Source organism: Myotis davidii, unplaced genomic scaffold (assembly GCF_000327345.1).
Source record: "Myotis davidii unplaced genomic scaffold, ASM32734v1 scaffold242, whole genome shotgun sequence".
In the NCBI taxonomy this organism is placed as follows: domain Eukaryota; kingdom Metazoa; phylum Chordata; class Mammalia; order Chiroptera; family Vespertilionidae; genus Myotis; species Myotis davidii.
The window spans coordinates 353627-369593 of record NW_006295821.1 but is presented as its reverse complement, the minus strand read 5'-3'; the positions used below and the strand labels follow the sequence as shown (position 1 = coordinate 369593).

General features: G+C 45.1%; 1 long non-coding RNA gene across 1 annotated transcript; it reads left to right on the top strand.

The window, feature by feature from the left end:
- The first annotated feature begins 6178 nt into the window (after window positions 1-6178).
- LOC107184223 lies at window positions 6179-7746 on the top strand. The gene is made up of 2 exons (XR_001515047.1): window positions 6179-6800; window positions 7493-7746. It is a non-coding gene; the product is annotated as an uncharacterized LOC107184223 (long non-coding RNA).
- The last annotated feature ends 8221 nt before the right edge of the window (window positions 7747-15967 follow it).

Below are 15967 nucleotides of genomic sequence, written 5' to 3'. Positions count from 1 at the left end.
CTCTAAACGTGTGAAAGAGGCAGGATCCTCCTGGTGAACCCGGCCCGTGTGTTTTCGCTTTGTAAGGTGCTGGCTGTATTCCCTCCACACCGGGACTGCTTTTCTCCTCTCCACAGCACTGTCCCATCTGTTCTTTCCACACTTGATTGAAATCTCCCATTCTCTGGGAATTCTTTACAGATGAATCTTTCTTCAAGTGCAACTTTAATCTGTGCCCTTTCAGCACAAGTGTGGCTGTTTTGCACGTGTTAATCTGCACCCTGCCTGCTGCTTTGTGAATATTCCTGAGTGACTTGGGTTGGTCCCTAAGTTCCCCCTGTCGGGGTATTGCTCTGCTTGTGAGGGGTGGAAACAGGATGTGAAGCATCCCTTCTTTAGAAGTACTGCACATTTCGCTTTGTTCACACTGAAATCATCTCATGGAGGAAGAGGTGGATGTGTTGTAGTGTTTGGGGTGTTTGCTCCCAGCAGCCTTGAGTTTTGCGGGTGGCCCATGAGCTGTTCCTTTGGACTTTGGATACTGGGAAGACAGTGCAGAGACTGGGGACAAATTCCAGGCAGAATTCCCTGTGGCCTGTTTTCTGAGCCTGGTCCTCCAGCCTCTTGGAGATGCTGTGTGCTGCCTAATTTCCCTGCAATAAATTATTTGGTGGAGCTAACTATTCTCTGTGTCCACAGTCCTGCCTGAATCAGCACCCAGAAGTGCCCACGGGCCCCAGAGGTTCCAGATCTTACAGTCAGAGGGCTTAGGTGACCTCTGACCTGCTCTGGGAGCTGAAGTGTGAACCCATAAAAGGTGTTCCTAGTGGCTGCTTGCAACTCTGGTAGTTACCTTGCTTTCGCTCCACCACAGCTCACAGACACTCAGGGGAAGCCACCTGGTGCTGCTGATCTATGGGGCTGACACCCCCTGCCATAGGTATTCTGCCTTCCCTCCTTCCCTGATCGCCACACAGGCACCGACTCTGCCTTCTGGTGGGCAGGTCAGGGGCCAGGACCAGGGCAAACTCCCTTGCTCACCCTCATCCAGACCAAAGCCTGACTCCTGCCTATTGGCTCTGATCCCTACACTGCACAGATCACGTGATTAGAATGTGCATGGAGATGTGTGGTCAGCTGGGGACATCGAAAAGGAGGTGCAGGGGCTAGGAAGCCAGCACCGTTTCTGCTGGTGGGAACTCAGTGGAACTGAGCGTGGCCATCTTAGCACGCCAGAGAGGCCTTTTGGTGGTATTGGTGGGATGCCATGGACGGTTGATGATTCTCCCTGCCCCACTCTCCAACCCTTTCTCTTTCTGCTTCTGACCAACCACAAGCATTAGAAAGGTAAAATCACAAAAGCAATAGTTCAGAGATGGCTGGGAGTAGTGTCAGCCCGTACCCTCTGCTTTCTCACCTCCTGGCGTCCACAAGCAGACCTGGTGGTGTTGGGCTTTGTGGGAAATGCAGGCATGTTCTGGGAACAAGAAATTCTTCTAGGAATTCTCTGTGTGTGAGAAATGAGAGCCATGAACAGAGATTCTTCTATTTGGGGAAGAAATTTTTTCAAGTATAAAAAACTGAATGATCAGGACAAAATGTAAAATGCAAACTATGGTTTCATTTATATGTAGTAAAAAGCTGGTGAAGTAGATAACATGAATAGTTCAGAGCTAAAATAATTTTTTTTTCTCCCAAATCACATCTAACCTGTTTGGCTACTTTTATTTAAAAATGTACTTTTGAAACCAGAGGAGATACTGGCTTTCCTGTCCAGGAGGGACATGTCATTCTTTAGAAAACATAATTTAGAAAGCAGCATTTTAACCACCTAACCTAATGGTGTTGAAAGTAAATATCCTCACATACTCTTGTAAATATTTGTGATTTTAGTGCGTCTGGTTGTATAGCTTTTAGATTATTGTATATTAAAACATTAAAAAATATGTTTGTGTTAAAAATGGCTGCCATGCCCTAACCGGTTTGGCTCAGTGGATAGAGCATCGGCCTGCAAGGAGGCAGCTGATCGATGTTTCTCTCTCATCGATGTTTCTAACTGTCTATCCCTCTCCCTTCCTCTCTATAAAAAATCAATAAAATATATTTTAAAAAAATAAAATAAAAATGGCTGCCATGACCTCCCTCACGGTGTGAACCAGGTTATATTTCCCTGCCTGTTCACTTCACGAGATTCTCTGTGCTTGTCTCTGTTTTTGCCTTTTCCGTAAGAAGCACTCATCACTTTGTACCATTGGAAAAAGGCACAACAGCAATGTAAATAATAAAAGCATCTGGATTTTTTGAAGTTTTAACCATTTCAAATGCATTTTCGGCTAACAATGTTCATTGTGTTTTCTGTTTGGGATCATAAAATGGTATTTGTTAGCCAGCCAAAAGTGAATGTTTCCAGTTGACAAGTTTATAACGTTCTGTATATAAAGTTATTTCTGGTGTTAACTCTTATGAGCAAGGTCCCTACTTACATTCTTTAAGAGAGAGGTAAAAGAGAGGGTCTCAGTTGTCTTCAGCTCAAAATAACCCACCTGCCAAAGAGGTATATTTTGAGGAGGCCTGTTGAGAACCCCTACACTGCCTTTAGTTGGGGGGGGCTTACCTCCAAGCTGTGTGTGGTGGGCTTTGGGGAGTGGGGAGATGTTGGGTCAGCACTTCTGGATTGTGGCCAAATGCCCCTCTGTTTAGGTTCTTAAGACTGTCCTCCGAGGGGGTGGAGTTAGCTCTCAGCGATCGGGAGTCGGGTAGATGGAAGGCTGGTCTGTTAGAATCATGTATTATGGGATGAAGGAGGCTTAAAACTTGGATGTTTGTTTTAACATAAGAGAAGACATTGCATCTACAGCCTGTGCCTGTTTGAACTGTATCTATGTGTATCTAGGTGCTATCTTGGCAATTGGTGGGAGGGGCCTGCAGTTGTGGGCCTGAGTCTCCTTTTGATGCACAGCTAGGTAATTTTATGATCATCTGCTTCAGGTGTATAAACTTTCAGAGAGGCAATAGAAATAAATAGACTACCTTTTATTGTTTCCTAATATAATTTTCCTGTTTATTACTTTGTTTTGAAACACTATTAAAATCTAAATTAACATGCCAGCTGTGGGAATAATCCCATTAATTTAATCAGACAAATGTATTTTTGATGCAAAGTATATATTTCCATTTCATTTTAAGGACTAAACCTCAAGAAATCACGGCCCAAATGCACAAAGATGATTATATTAAAACTAGAGGCCCGGTGCACAAAAATTTGTGCACTCGGAGGGAAGTGGGGTCCTTCAGCCTGGCCTGTGCCTTCTCGCAGTCTGGGACCCCTTGGGGGATGTCCACCTGCTGGCGTAGGCCTGTTCCCCAGGGGGTCGGGCCTAAGCTGGCAGTCAGACATCCTGCTGGCAGCCCGGGAGCCCTCTGGGGATGTCCACTTGCCAGCAGGGAACAGACTCAAGCTGCAGTCGTACTTCCTTAGTGCTACTGAGGAGGTGGGAGAGGCTCCCACCATCAGAACTGTCCTGGCAGCCGTCAGCCTGGCTTGTGACTGAGCAGAGCTCCCCCCTGGGGGAGCACATTGACCACCAGGGGGCAGCTCCTGCATTGAGAGTCTGCCCCCTGGTGGTCAGTGTGTGTCATAGTGACCAGTCATTCCCAGTGGTTCTGCTGTTAGGGTCAATTTGCATATTACCCTTTTATTATATAGGATGTTCTTTGCAGCACTGTTTACTGTAGCTAAGAAAGCAATTCAAATCTCTATCAATAGGGGATTAAGTACATTGCTAAAAAATTCATACAAGGGAAAACTATGTAGTCCTTTAGAAAGGTGGCATAGATTTAAATTTATTGATGTGGAAAGAAGTGTATACTATGTTGGATAAAAAAAAAGCATATTGCAAGCCATACATATAACATGACCGCATTTCACGTATGGATGTCTTTTAATAGATTCATGTAAATATATGCATAGGAAAAAAAAACTGGACAATATACACAAAATGTTAGCTAGTGATTATCTCTGGGTGTCAAGATTATGGGATTTTATTATTTTTGGTTTTGAATCAATAAAGAGGTTCTCCCCAGAACAATTTAAAATACTTTCAAAATCACTGTGAGGGAAAACAAGCAGAAAGAGAGATTGGACAGAGATGGGCGGCCTTGTGGATTGAGGACAGAAGTCTTATCACATGTGTGTTTGGACACATTGGAGTGAGTGGGGAGTAGAGGATTTAAGTGGAGATCAAGGCTGGAAACCAGGCTGGCATCCCACTGTGACTGTCACTGTTTAAAAGTTTTCCATAATTTTGGACTTGAAGCCAAAGATGGTAGGTGTGACTGACCTGAGAATGGGAGGTTAGGGGGTTGAGGGCCGGGGACTAACAAGATGGCAGAGTGGGCTGGAGGGGCAGAGGTGAGTCCCATGGTCAGTTAGGGCTGAAGGACATCATAACATCGTAACACTCGCAGGTCCACCTTTGGCCTACCTCATCTTCAGATCCCCCTCAAATTGTGTTGCCTTATGAGTGATGGTGAAAAAGCCATTTTCCAAATTTTGAGTAATGTGAGCAAAGGAAGGAGTTAACAGTTAGAGGCAAAGATTGAGGGTGATCCAGAATGTGGGGGCAGCTGGGAGAGATGCAATGCCTGTCCCTCAGACCCTCAGAGGTGATGGGGGGCCAGGCTGACATCCTGCCATATATAGGATCATAGTTTGAGTCATTTTATTTATTTATTTATTTATTTTAATATATTTTATCGATTTTTTACAGAGAGGTCAGCTGCCTCCTGCACACTCCCCACTGGGGATGTGCCCGCAACCAAGGTACATGCCCTTGACCGAATTGACCCCGGGACCCTTCAGTCCGTAGGCCGACGCTCTATCCACTGAGCCAAACCAGTCATGGCTGTTTGAGTCATTTTAATTCAAATGTCCTGGGACAGTTTGATCCGGAAGTCTAGGGTTGTGGAGAAGATTCGTTTGGCTCACTTCTGGGTTAACTTACACAGACATACACCTGCATTTCCTCTCCCAGCCAGCCTGTGCCTTCCAGGGGTGTGGAGGAACCAGGTGTCTCTGGCAGCCCACCACTTGGAGGCTGCCCAGTAGCTTTGCCGTCTTAGCATTTTGTGGGGATGTATCATTTAATACCGTGAAAAGCCTGTCGTATGGCCTACATGGTATGGTTAAAATTTTTAAATGAGGAAAGTGGGGCTAAGAGAATTGGCTGCACCCCCAGAGTCATGCCTCTGGTGTCATAGCTGGTGGAGCCTGTTCTGACACCAGCAGGTGTCATGCAGTTCAACTCCGTGCTGACATGATACTGGAGTCACGGCAGGCAGAGCCACCCCACAGGTTAGGGCCCAGTCCCCACAAGACCTCCCCAGTGCAGACCCCAGCCACAGTCTCGGGTCCACCGGTACTTCCGACTGACCGGCTATGAATTCAGGGTTCTCAGCAGCCCTTTCAGGTTTGATAGTTTACAAAAAAGGCTCCCAGAACTCATGGAAAGTGCAATCCTTACAATTACAGTTTTGTTTTATAAAGGACACAAGCCGGCACCAGCCAAATGGAAGCGATGCATGGGGGTGTCTGGGAGGAGTGCAGGATTACTGCCCTTTCCCTGAGGGTGGGTCAGGGCTGTCATCCTCCCAGCACTTGATGTGGCCACTCACCCATCCGCAAGCTCCCCACACTTCTCACGTGGGTCTCAGCATGCCATTGGCCACGTGGTTGAGCTGTCTCCCCCTCTGCCCTCCTCAGTGGGGCAGGGAAGAATTCCAACCTGTAATAAAGGTGTGCTCAGCCCCTCCCTTGAAACTATCCAAGGACCCACCTGAGTCACCTAAGGAGGTGTGGTCCAAGGGGGTCATTATGAATGACAAAGGACACTCCTACCACACAGGAAATTCCAAAGGCTTTTGAAGCCTGTTTCAGGAACTGGGACAAAGATCAGCTGTATTCTGCCAGGGCCAGAATCTGAATCCAAGTGTTGCCATTTCCTTTATTTTTATTTTTAAAATATATTTTATTGTTTTTTTACAGAGGGGGGGGATAAAGAGTTAGAAACATCGATGAGAGAGACATCGATCAGCTGCCTCCTATACACCCTGTACTGGGGACGTGCCCGCAACCAAGGTACATGCCCTTGACTGGAATCGAACCTGGGACTCTTCAGCCCGCAGGCTGACACTCTATCCTGAGCCAAACCGGTTAGGGCCGTTTCCTTTATTTTATGCCACCTTCTGCAGCCACCGTGACCTCCTGTATTTCACACTGCCCTTCTCAGGCCTGCACCTGCTGCTTCTGCCCTGGACTGTGGCATAGTCTTCGGCCCTGCCCCTTTTTACTAAGCAGTGGCTGTGCCATTCCTTATAGATAATTTGAACTTCAACCCACTGACTTTTACAGAAGTCTCGGAGGCCCACCCTTCCCAGGGAGCTGACCCGTTGGGGATGGCTGGGATGGCAGCCAGAAATCTGCAGGCTGGGGCAGACAGGTTCCTCCGTGATTCCAATACATGTGGCCTTCGGTGGTCAAGGCAAGTCCAGATGCTTTAGGAACACAGAAGTGGATGAGAGGAGGCTTCCAGCGGAAGGGGATGAGATCCATGTTGAAGGCTGTTTCTTATTTTTCTCCTTCCAGCCTCTCCTGGCATCCTCTGCCTGAGCAGACCAGCCTTCCAAGGCTGGTATTAAGCGTCAATGCTCTCCATTTCACTGCAATCTACCTTTCCATTTGTATTTCTTACTGCCCTTCACATCCCCTTCATGCAGCAGGCTGAGTGGACCATTTGCATCTACACTTGCCTCCGTTTACCTAGGTACCTCATAGAATATAACAAGTGCTCAATTGGTTTAATAACTCTAAAGACCAAGTACAGGTTGTTTTTCCTCTCTGCATAAAATTAGAATGCATTGATGTCATAGCATAGACATAAAGTAGGTTCTGGACCCAAATCCACTTGGTGTGTGTGTGTGTGTGTGTGTGTGTGTTCCCCACACATTCAAGCAATCCTTCGACACCAGCAGGGTGACCAAGAATTCAGCTGAAGCTGACACTGTCTACCAGGCGACAGCTTCAGATCCCACAGGTTAAGGGCGCAGTCCCACAATAGTGCCTGCCCCATCACCACTACTTCTGATGCCAATTGAAAAAGTCCAAGTTGTCATCTGGGCTTCTGACTACCTACTGGCTATGAATCCGAGGTTCTTACAACTTGATCTTGGGTTTGATGAGTTTGTTTGAGGAGCTCACAGAATTCAGGAGAACAGTTTACTTACTCGATTACCAGTTTATATAAAAGTATACAACTTCGTGAGGAAAGAGTACAGAAATGAAAATGGAATCATTATAGTCAAGCTGCTGAATTCCTAAAATCAAGTAGGCTGAGGCATGAGGAAATGAGTTTACTCTTGCTTTAACTAGCCTGGGAACTTAAACTTTTGAACCCTCCAGGTAGGTCTGGAGATATATGTACAGTATATCCTATATATAACCTCATTTCCTCTGAAGGACTTAGGAAAGAATATTCACATACCTAGCCCACCTGACATCCATGACCCAGACCACCGGACATCTGGGAGATCATCATCTTAGCTCAATCTAGAAGCAAAGAATGCATGACAGAATCTTCTTAATAATGTAATTTTTCGTGTAAGAACTCTTATCTTTTCTTTCTTTTTTTGAAACACTCAGGCTTTTGCCTAGTTGTGTTTCCATTTTACAAGCCCTAAGACCCTTGAGTAAAAATCTTTATTTATTTCTAACTAAAACCTCCTGATTCATTTGCATTCTGTAGACATCAGGAACAGCCAACAGAATAGATGGAGGAGAGGCATAGGGCAGGGTATGGGAAAAGGGTGAGGGGTTTCCATGCTCTGTCTCCAAAGCACCACTATCCCCAAATTTCCACGTGCTCTCCAACCTGGAAACTCTGAACCCCATTCTTTTGGGTTTCTATGGAGGCTCCATTACCTAGTCACCGTTGATTAACTCATGGGCCATTGGTGATTGATTCAACCTTCAAGCGCCTGTCCCCTCACTGGAGGTCAGGAGGAGTGGGTCTCTAAGTTACCACTCTCATTATAAGTTGGTCCCCCTTTGGATGTTGGCAGTCAGCCCACATCCAAAGGGTCTTTCCAAAAGTCACCTGCCTTTGTCCTAGACCAGTGGTCGGCAGACTCATTAGTCAAGGGGCCAAAGAGCCACAGTTTGCCGACCACGGTCCTAGACTGAAGGGGGTGGTTGCTGGCCTATGAACTTGGTGATCTGCCCTTCCCCCCTTGCTTGACACCTGTGTCACAGCATCAGTATTGATGTAGCTTTAAAAATATTACTTATTCTTTACCCCTGGTGTTCATTTTCTCCGTCTTTACCTTGATACTCTTTGTGATTGGTTGGAATTATTGGATGGATAATACATACACATGGTTCCAAATTCAAATGTGAAAGAGCCATGCAGTGAAAGTCTCCCTCTTGCCTCTCTCGCAGCCACCCAGCCTCCCTCCCAGGAGGGCACCTGTGCACCAGGTCCTGCCGAACCTCCCCCAGATGTGGAGGGATGGGTGAGTGGGCGCACCTCGTTAGAGTGTTGGGGAGGTTTGGCTAAAGTAGGTGTTCACACTGGCAGCTTTTGGGGTGCTTTATTTAATGGATTTAAAGCAAGGAGTTTCTTCTCCAAGTCCAGGAGAGAATCCAGGCATCTAAAAACCCTGTGTGATTAAATCTTAAGATTGGAAGACTTCGTTGATATGATAGCATTCAGGATGGTCCAGGATTTGAATAATCCTCCAGTCTCAGATTGAGCATGACTTTCTGTGGCATGCCACTCTATTATTGATCACTTACTACCTTTTATAACTCACTGTTACTGTTACGTTTTCCTCCCTGCAGCCGAAGTAGCAGGGTTTACCGAAGTAGCTCATGAGTCTGTTTGCCTCTGTGATGCCAGCCTTGGAGAGTCCAGTGTTTGCGCGTGAAAAACGTCAGAGGGACTGCCACAGTGCCCAGCTGTTCTTAGTTATCTGCTGTCTTTAGCTGACGTAGTCAGGCCACTATGGGGCCAGCAGGCTGCCCTCCTCGCAGGAGGTTTAAGGAAATTGTGAGGCTGGCTCACCTCTTAAAAAGGTAGCAAAGAAAACCTAGGACATAACTATTTTGGGAAGTCTTGGGAACTGCTCTTTGAATCAGAAATGAACCCGAGTTGAAGCCTGTTGGGGGGAAAATGATCATTCTTAAATGTCTCCTAAGTAGGATTTGGCAAATACTTCAGATATAACAATCAACATGCTTCTCCATTGGCCAGTGATTATACTTAAGCAAATTAAAGGGCTAATTCTTAGTTATAGATCTGGGGAGTGAGATACAGAGTCATCTCGTCTGTCATTTTCTGTATCTGTGTTCAGTGGTGGTTCCTGATGACTGTGGACAGGAGTGTTCCTTTGTGGGAAATAGATAACTTGTGGGAAACCTCAGTGGCTGTGAACGTAGGCAGTGGAATGTGGGGACGTCCTTGGGCCGGCCACCCCGTGCTGGAGAGCTGGAAGGCATGCAGAGGGAAATGGCAGTGTCTCAGGCCCAGTCTGCTGGATCTCTGCGTTAGCAGCTCCGTGAACACCTCCCTCCTGAGGTCTTGGAATTCCTTTACTGGATGATTTTGTCTGTATTTACAAAATAGATCTGGGATATCCTCTGAAGCCTGTGGGAGGAAGTGTGCTGATAAGGGAAAATGAGGATGGCAAATTTTTAAAATTTACCATTTATTTTAAAGTGGGTGAAAATAAAGAAAAAATTCAGTGTCATTAAGTATATTCACAACCATTACCACTAGTTCCAGAACATTTTCACCACCTCAAAGCCAAAGAGGATGGCAGATTTCTGATACATCATAGTTCATTCTCACAGCAAGATCACACGGGGACCCAAGGTGGTGTAATTTTGTTACTGGCCCAACAATTTAAGTGTGATGTCCATGATGTTCTCCTCAAGAGATGCACACATTCACTCTTCACGCACCACCTGTCTGTAGCAATAAATGAAGTAGCAGGGGTGGAGTGCATAATCGTTTCCCAGACAATTAGACACAGTGACGACACTGGAGCCCCCATGCAGGTTTAGGGTGGATGGGATTGCAGAGGTACGTTCCCACTGGGGGATTTATAGGCAGGGTTGTGGGTCAGATCATATATTTGTGAGTAATTCTTTAAGAGGGAGGTTTGAACATATTTGGAGGGGAATTTCTGTAAAAATTTAAAAGGTAGAAGTTAATAAATATTTTTTGGTTTGTTTGCACAGATTTTCATTAGGGTAAGTAGCTACTCACAAACCACCCCTCACTTCAGGGTTTTATACTATACCAGAGACAATTGGGGTTTCATCTCATGACCCAAAGAGCAGAGTTCTTAGAAAAAAAAAATCTAATATGTCAAATGGAGAGGGATTAATAGGACCAAGAGCTCCTGAAGGGTCGGAACCAGAGCTGACTGAGTAGCCCATGCTGACGTTACAGGGGACTTTTCTAAATTTGGTTGCTGTTGTGACGGAAGTGGGTTTTTAACAGTACTTTCTCATGAGGGAATTGTTGTGTTCAATATGTGTTTTTTCTTAAATAAAACATAAAGTAGAAATGAAGGAGCAAAGATAGAAGCTAAATTTCAAACTCTTACCATGACAGTACAACACATTTACTGAACACAGCGATCTGTTTCCCAGCTAGAATTGCACAGCCTACATCTCATCCAGCCTTCTGAGGTTTTCATAGTTCATAATCGATTGCCTACTTCAGAAAGCCTGAGATATATATTATACATATCCAGACTGGACTGAAATAGATTTGCCTTCCAGGAATTTGTAGTAACCAGAAAGAAGTTTAAGATGAAAGTGAAAAGTCTTGTCTTGATTTCTAATCTGCAAACTAAAAAAAGTGAGTCTGGGCAGAGGTGAGGTTTCAGCTGCCTATTCAGTAACCATCAAACGAGGGTCCAGCCAAACCTCATCTGTCTTGGATCAAAAGTGAGTTTACTAGAATGGTAAATATTAGTAACAAATGCGACCCAATACTTTAACACTTCTCCTCTGTGTAATTTCCTTTTTATAATTCTGTTATTTCCAAAGTGAATATGGATTTGTCTCTCTGTCCACGACACTTGGTTTTTCCTGACATAACAAGAACTCTCCTATATCCTGCGCTTGGTGCGCTTTGTCCCATGGCTGCATGTGGGGACATCATCAGAGTGTTTTGGGGGTAGCATGGGCTTACTCCTGAGCTGGTAACCCCAATTGTTGAGCATTATTTTAAATAGGCCTCAGTTTCCAGAATATAATATAGCAGAAGTGGTGTGAGCCACTGATGCTGCTTGGTTGGGAGGTCAGACTGAAGAAGAGAACTGCTCATGATATGGCCTACCTGCTTCCAGGAAAGAGTTGAAGTAGCTTATGTAGTGAAGTGCAGCATCAGGCAGGACATGAAAAGGAAATGTTAGCAGAACGTAGCTAATATCAGCTTTTTGTTTTCTGAAAGTTAAAGTGAAAAAGGGAACGTTCCTCTGGATCTGATAAGACATTCAAACAGTGTACCCAAATCTTGGAAGAGTTGCTAAATTGGGTACAGTGCAGGTGAAGCATGACTTTTGCACACATGCATCCATTCACTTGTTGTATGTTTGCCCTTGTACACTGATGTAAGCATAAGCAGAGCAGGTGCACCACACCTTGCATTGCAGAGTTGCTTACATGTGGACCATGGTTATGGCGCTTGTTATGCGAGCATTGTGGATGGAGAGTGAGATTTAAAGCCCCAGTTGTGTAGCAGAGGGATTAATAGGACCAAGAAAATATGAGAAAATATATGTTAAGCTGTTACATAGTCTCTGACCCATAGTAAGAACATAAAAAGTAGTAGCTAATTTTATAGGAAAACACGTTTTATAGGCTAGCCAGGCTTTCTCCTGAGATAGGAACTTCAACAGTTGAGTGTTATGTTAGCTTTGCTTCAATTTCTTGAAAATAGTGTAAGTAAATATAAGTCACCAATGCCACTCAGCTAGGAGGGTCAGGCTGATGAAGGAAAAAGAACTGCTAATTAGGAGTTCTTGTCTTCCATCTTCCAAGAAGGATTTGAAGTATAGCTTATTGGAATTAAAAAAAGAAAAAAATCAGTGTGAAGCTACAAAAAATAAAAAAGGTTCTATTCCGAGTTGCTAAAAAAAAGTGTATTAACCTGGCAACACAAATTAAATTAAAATTGGAACAGTTTCTAGCATGTTAAAATAATGTTTATAATACATTTCAATGTGCAGGTTTCCTATCAGTATAGCTTGACAAATTTGTTTTGAAAATCTGTGCCCTAATGCTGTACACCTAATAGAGTGTGCATTCTAGAGGGAGAGACTGACAGTAAACAAATCAATTATTAAAATTACATAATAGGCAATACCAAGTATTGGCAAGGATGTGGAGCTGCCAGAACTCATATATATAATATATCTATATAGCTTGTGGGAGTATAAACTAAGAACCACTTCAGACAACTGTTTGGCAATATCCAGTCAAATTAAATATATGCAGCTGAAAACAACCCACACATTTGTCAACAGTAGAAGAAGAATCCACAACATAATTCATGATATGTTTATACAATGGCATAGTATACATGAAATAGCATGAACAGCACACATGACTCATAGACTTCGGACTAAGCCAGAGAAGTAGGACAGAAAGAGTACACATTACCCAATTCTATTCACCTGAAGTTCCAATGAGGCACAGAGGTCCCCATGCCAATCCTTCTGGTGAGAGTGGCTGGGAATAGCAGGAGGGAATCATTCTGTTTCTTGATCTGGGTTTGGGTACCCTGCTGAAGGCTGGGCTGCACATATGGGATGGGCGCTCTTTGTATGTATGACTTTTCAATGAAATGTCCATTAAAATATAGAATAGTCCAATGGTGATGAGTATTATGGAAAAACTTCCAGTGGGAACTGGTGCTGGGGAATGGTAGGCTGGGTTGCAGTTTTTTTTTTTAAATATTTTATTGATTTTTTGCAGAGAGAAAGGGAGAGGAATAGAGAGTTAGAAACATCGATAAAGAGAAACATCGATGAAAGAGAAACATCGATCAGCTGCCTCCTGCACACTCCCCACTGGGGATGTACCCCCAACCAAGGTACATGCCCTTGACCAGAATTGAACCGGGACCCTTCAGTCCGCAGGCCGACGCTCTATCCACAGAGCCAAACCGGTTAGGGCTGGGTTGCAGTTTTAAACAAAATGGGAGGGCTGGCCTCGATGAACTAATGTGGGATAAAGACCCGGGGAGGGGGGTGTCTGAGCCAGGTGGTCCAGGTGAGGAATGGCACAGCAAAGGCCTTGAGGTGTGAGCAGTGACTGACCGGCCTCAGCACATCTTTCACTCTTACTCTAAGTGGATGGGAAACCCTGGAGGATATGAGGGAAGGAGTGAAATGAGACAACCTGTAAAAGATCTAGTTCTAAAAGATTGCCGTGGTTGGTGTTGAGAGTTTCAGCGGGGTCAGCCTGCAGCAGTTCCTTGTTGTACTGGCTCTACAGTGATTGGCGGTCTTGAGTATGTTCCCCATAACCAGTTCGCTGCAGTGCCAGGAAATGCTGCTTGTAGTACAGTCTTGCAGAACTTTCTAAGTGGCCTAAGATTGGCCATTTGAAGCTGTTGCGTGAACTTCAGAGGTACTCACAGTCAGCCGTTTCCACTTCCTGGAACCTCGCTGCTGTCCGAGCTCTCCAGAGCGCTCATGGCTTCCCAGGACGAGCTTTCCAAAGTGCCTGCCTTGGAGGCAATAGCTGCAATCACATCGTCAGTTTGTAACTGAAAGTATTAGCAACTCAGAAAGGTATTTAGTCCTGTGTTCACTAAATACTGAACAAACTTGTGGCATTTGCATTGTATATCCACCAAGGGGTGATTGAACATGAGGAGAACAGAGAAGGGAGGGAGAAGCGGTGGCCATCACCCATCTCCTACGATTGTTGGTAGGACATCTTCACAGGTGATGGGGGAGGAGAAGGCTAGCTGAGCAGATGGCCTGGTCTTGTCCTGGGGGGAGGTTTCATGTGAAGGAGGAGGGGATATGCCAGGAACACTGAGCACACCTGCTGGATGAGAAAGGCAGGAATCGCTTGGAAGCCAGCCCACTGGCGGGCAGGGTGCTGGTTTTGTCCTGGACCAGGCTGGGAACCCTGGCAGGCACTGAATCTCCCCCCTCAAGGCTGGAGCTCTGCTTGGAAGGCCTTGGGAGGGGAAGGAAGCCCCGGTAAGCCATCTGGCATGCTGCCTACTCGGCTCCACCAGGCGGAGGATTTGGCCAGCAGGCGGAAGGCCCTGATGTCTGCCAAGGTTTTCAGGCCTGTTCCAGATGTGGGAAAGACGTCATCTCTTTAAGGCTAGTTTTTTCCATGACACGTATCATAGGAAACACTGTAAGGTGTACACTGCTTAAGTTTTATTTTTTTTTTAAAGTGTCCTTCAGAAATTTCCTGTAAAGTGTGTGGTTTATATTTAACTTTATTTATACTGGACTTTATTTAACCTTTGACATTTTTGTTAGATAATCCTTCATTTTCTTGGAGAATCCAAAGGAGAGGAGTTTTTGGAATTAAATAACATCCAGTAGCATGCCACACTTGTGAAGTTCGCTGAACTGCAGTCACCTCTCATCTCCCTAGGCGAGGATAATTTGCTTTTACCAGGATGTACATTTCTCCACACTTGTTCACCTGGCCAACTTGGTCCATCACGTGAGTAAAGTGCTGCGTGGTATGTCCCCCATATACTCAGCTGTAGTTAGAAAACTGTTGAAGTGTCAGGAGCCATTTTACACTTAAATCCTGCAAGCCGTGCTCACAGGAACACAAAGGCCACGCTGTTTTGCAAACATGCGGAGAGCTTTAACCGCACCTTCTCAGGGACGGGTCCGGTTGCTGCTCAGTCTCTGTAAGGTGAGTCTCAGCATGTAGAATCAGCTGTACCCTAAGCTGGAGTCTACATTGAAATTCTTTAAAATGAGTAAAATTATGTCTGAAAAAGTCACCCTAAATGGCAGTGTTTCAAACCAAGTGAAATGAGCATGATTTAAAGCGGAAACTTTGGTAGCTTATTGGGTAGTAAAGAGGCAGGTTTAACCCAGTAGGAAGATTGTGGTTAGACCGATGGAAGGACAACAGACATTCTATTTCCCAAGCACTTTTCCTTGATAACCACCCTCCCACCCCCACTTCTTCCTTGCATCCCTGTTCATCACTCAGTGGGCTAAGTATATGAAAACGCTGTGATGTTGTAAATTCTCTTTGATTTTTACTTAGATAGGAAGTTAACACTCTAACTCAGTTGGCGGTAGGGAGATAAGATTGTCGAATCAGAAGCTCAGAAGCCTACAGAGGGACCTGTGTGGAGAATTAGCAGGTGGCTTCTATGTTTGACGTCCAGCACGCTGTTTATTAAAGGGAAGTTCCCCCGGGCAATGTCACAGTGCATGGCTGTGAGACTACAGAATGACCAGTCTCCAGCCCTGGTGCTGCCCAGCTTCTGTGACACCTCGGCTGCCCATCAAGTGGCATCTTATTCTGTCTCCTCCCGAACCATGCACCCCACGGTTGTGGCCGTGTCAGCTGTGTCTCTGAATGTGGCCTGCCTTGGCCTGGACACACAGGTTGTGATTACAGAGCACATTCATTGGTGCCTCTATAGGTTCGTTTTTTTTTCTTTAACTAAAAAGGAAAGGGCATAAAACAAAAATGAACTTCCATGTAACACTGGCTTTTGCTAACTTCTGTTAATTTTTACTGTTTCTTGAGACTTTGTTATGACCCCAAGGTAAAGCATGTAGTCACAAAACTCCAGTTCCTATCCCGGCCCCCACTGATGAGTTTCTTAGGCTCCTTAGGTTTCTGTTTCCTCAGCTATGAAATGAAAAATAATAATACCTCTGAGAGTGCATAAATCCGTGCCCGGCACAT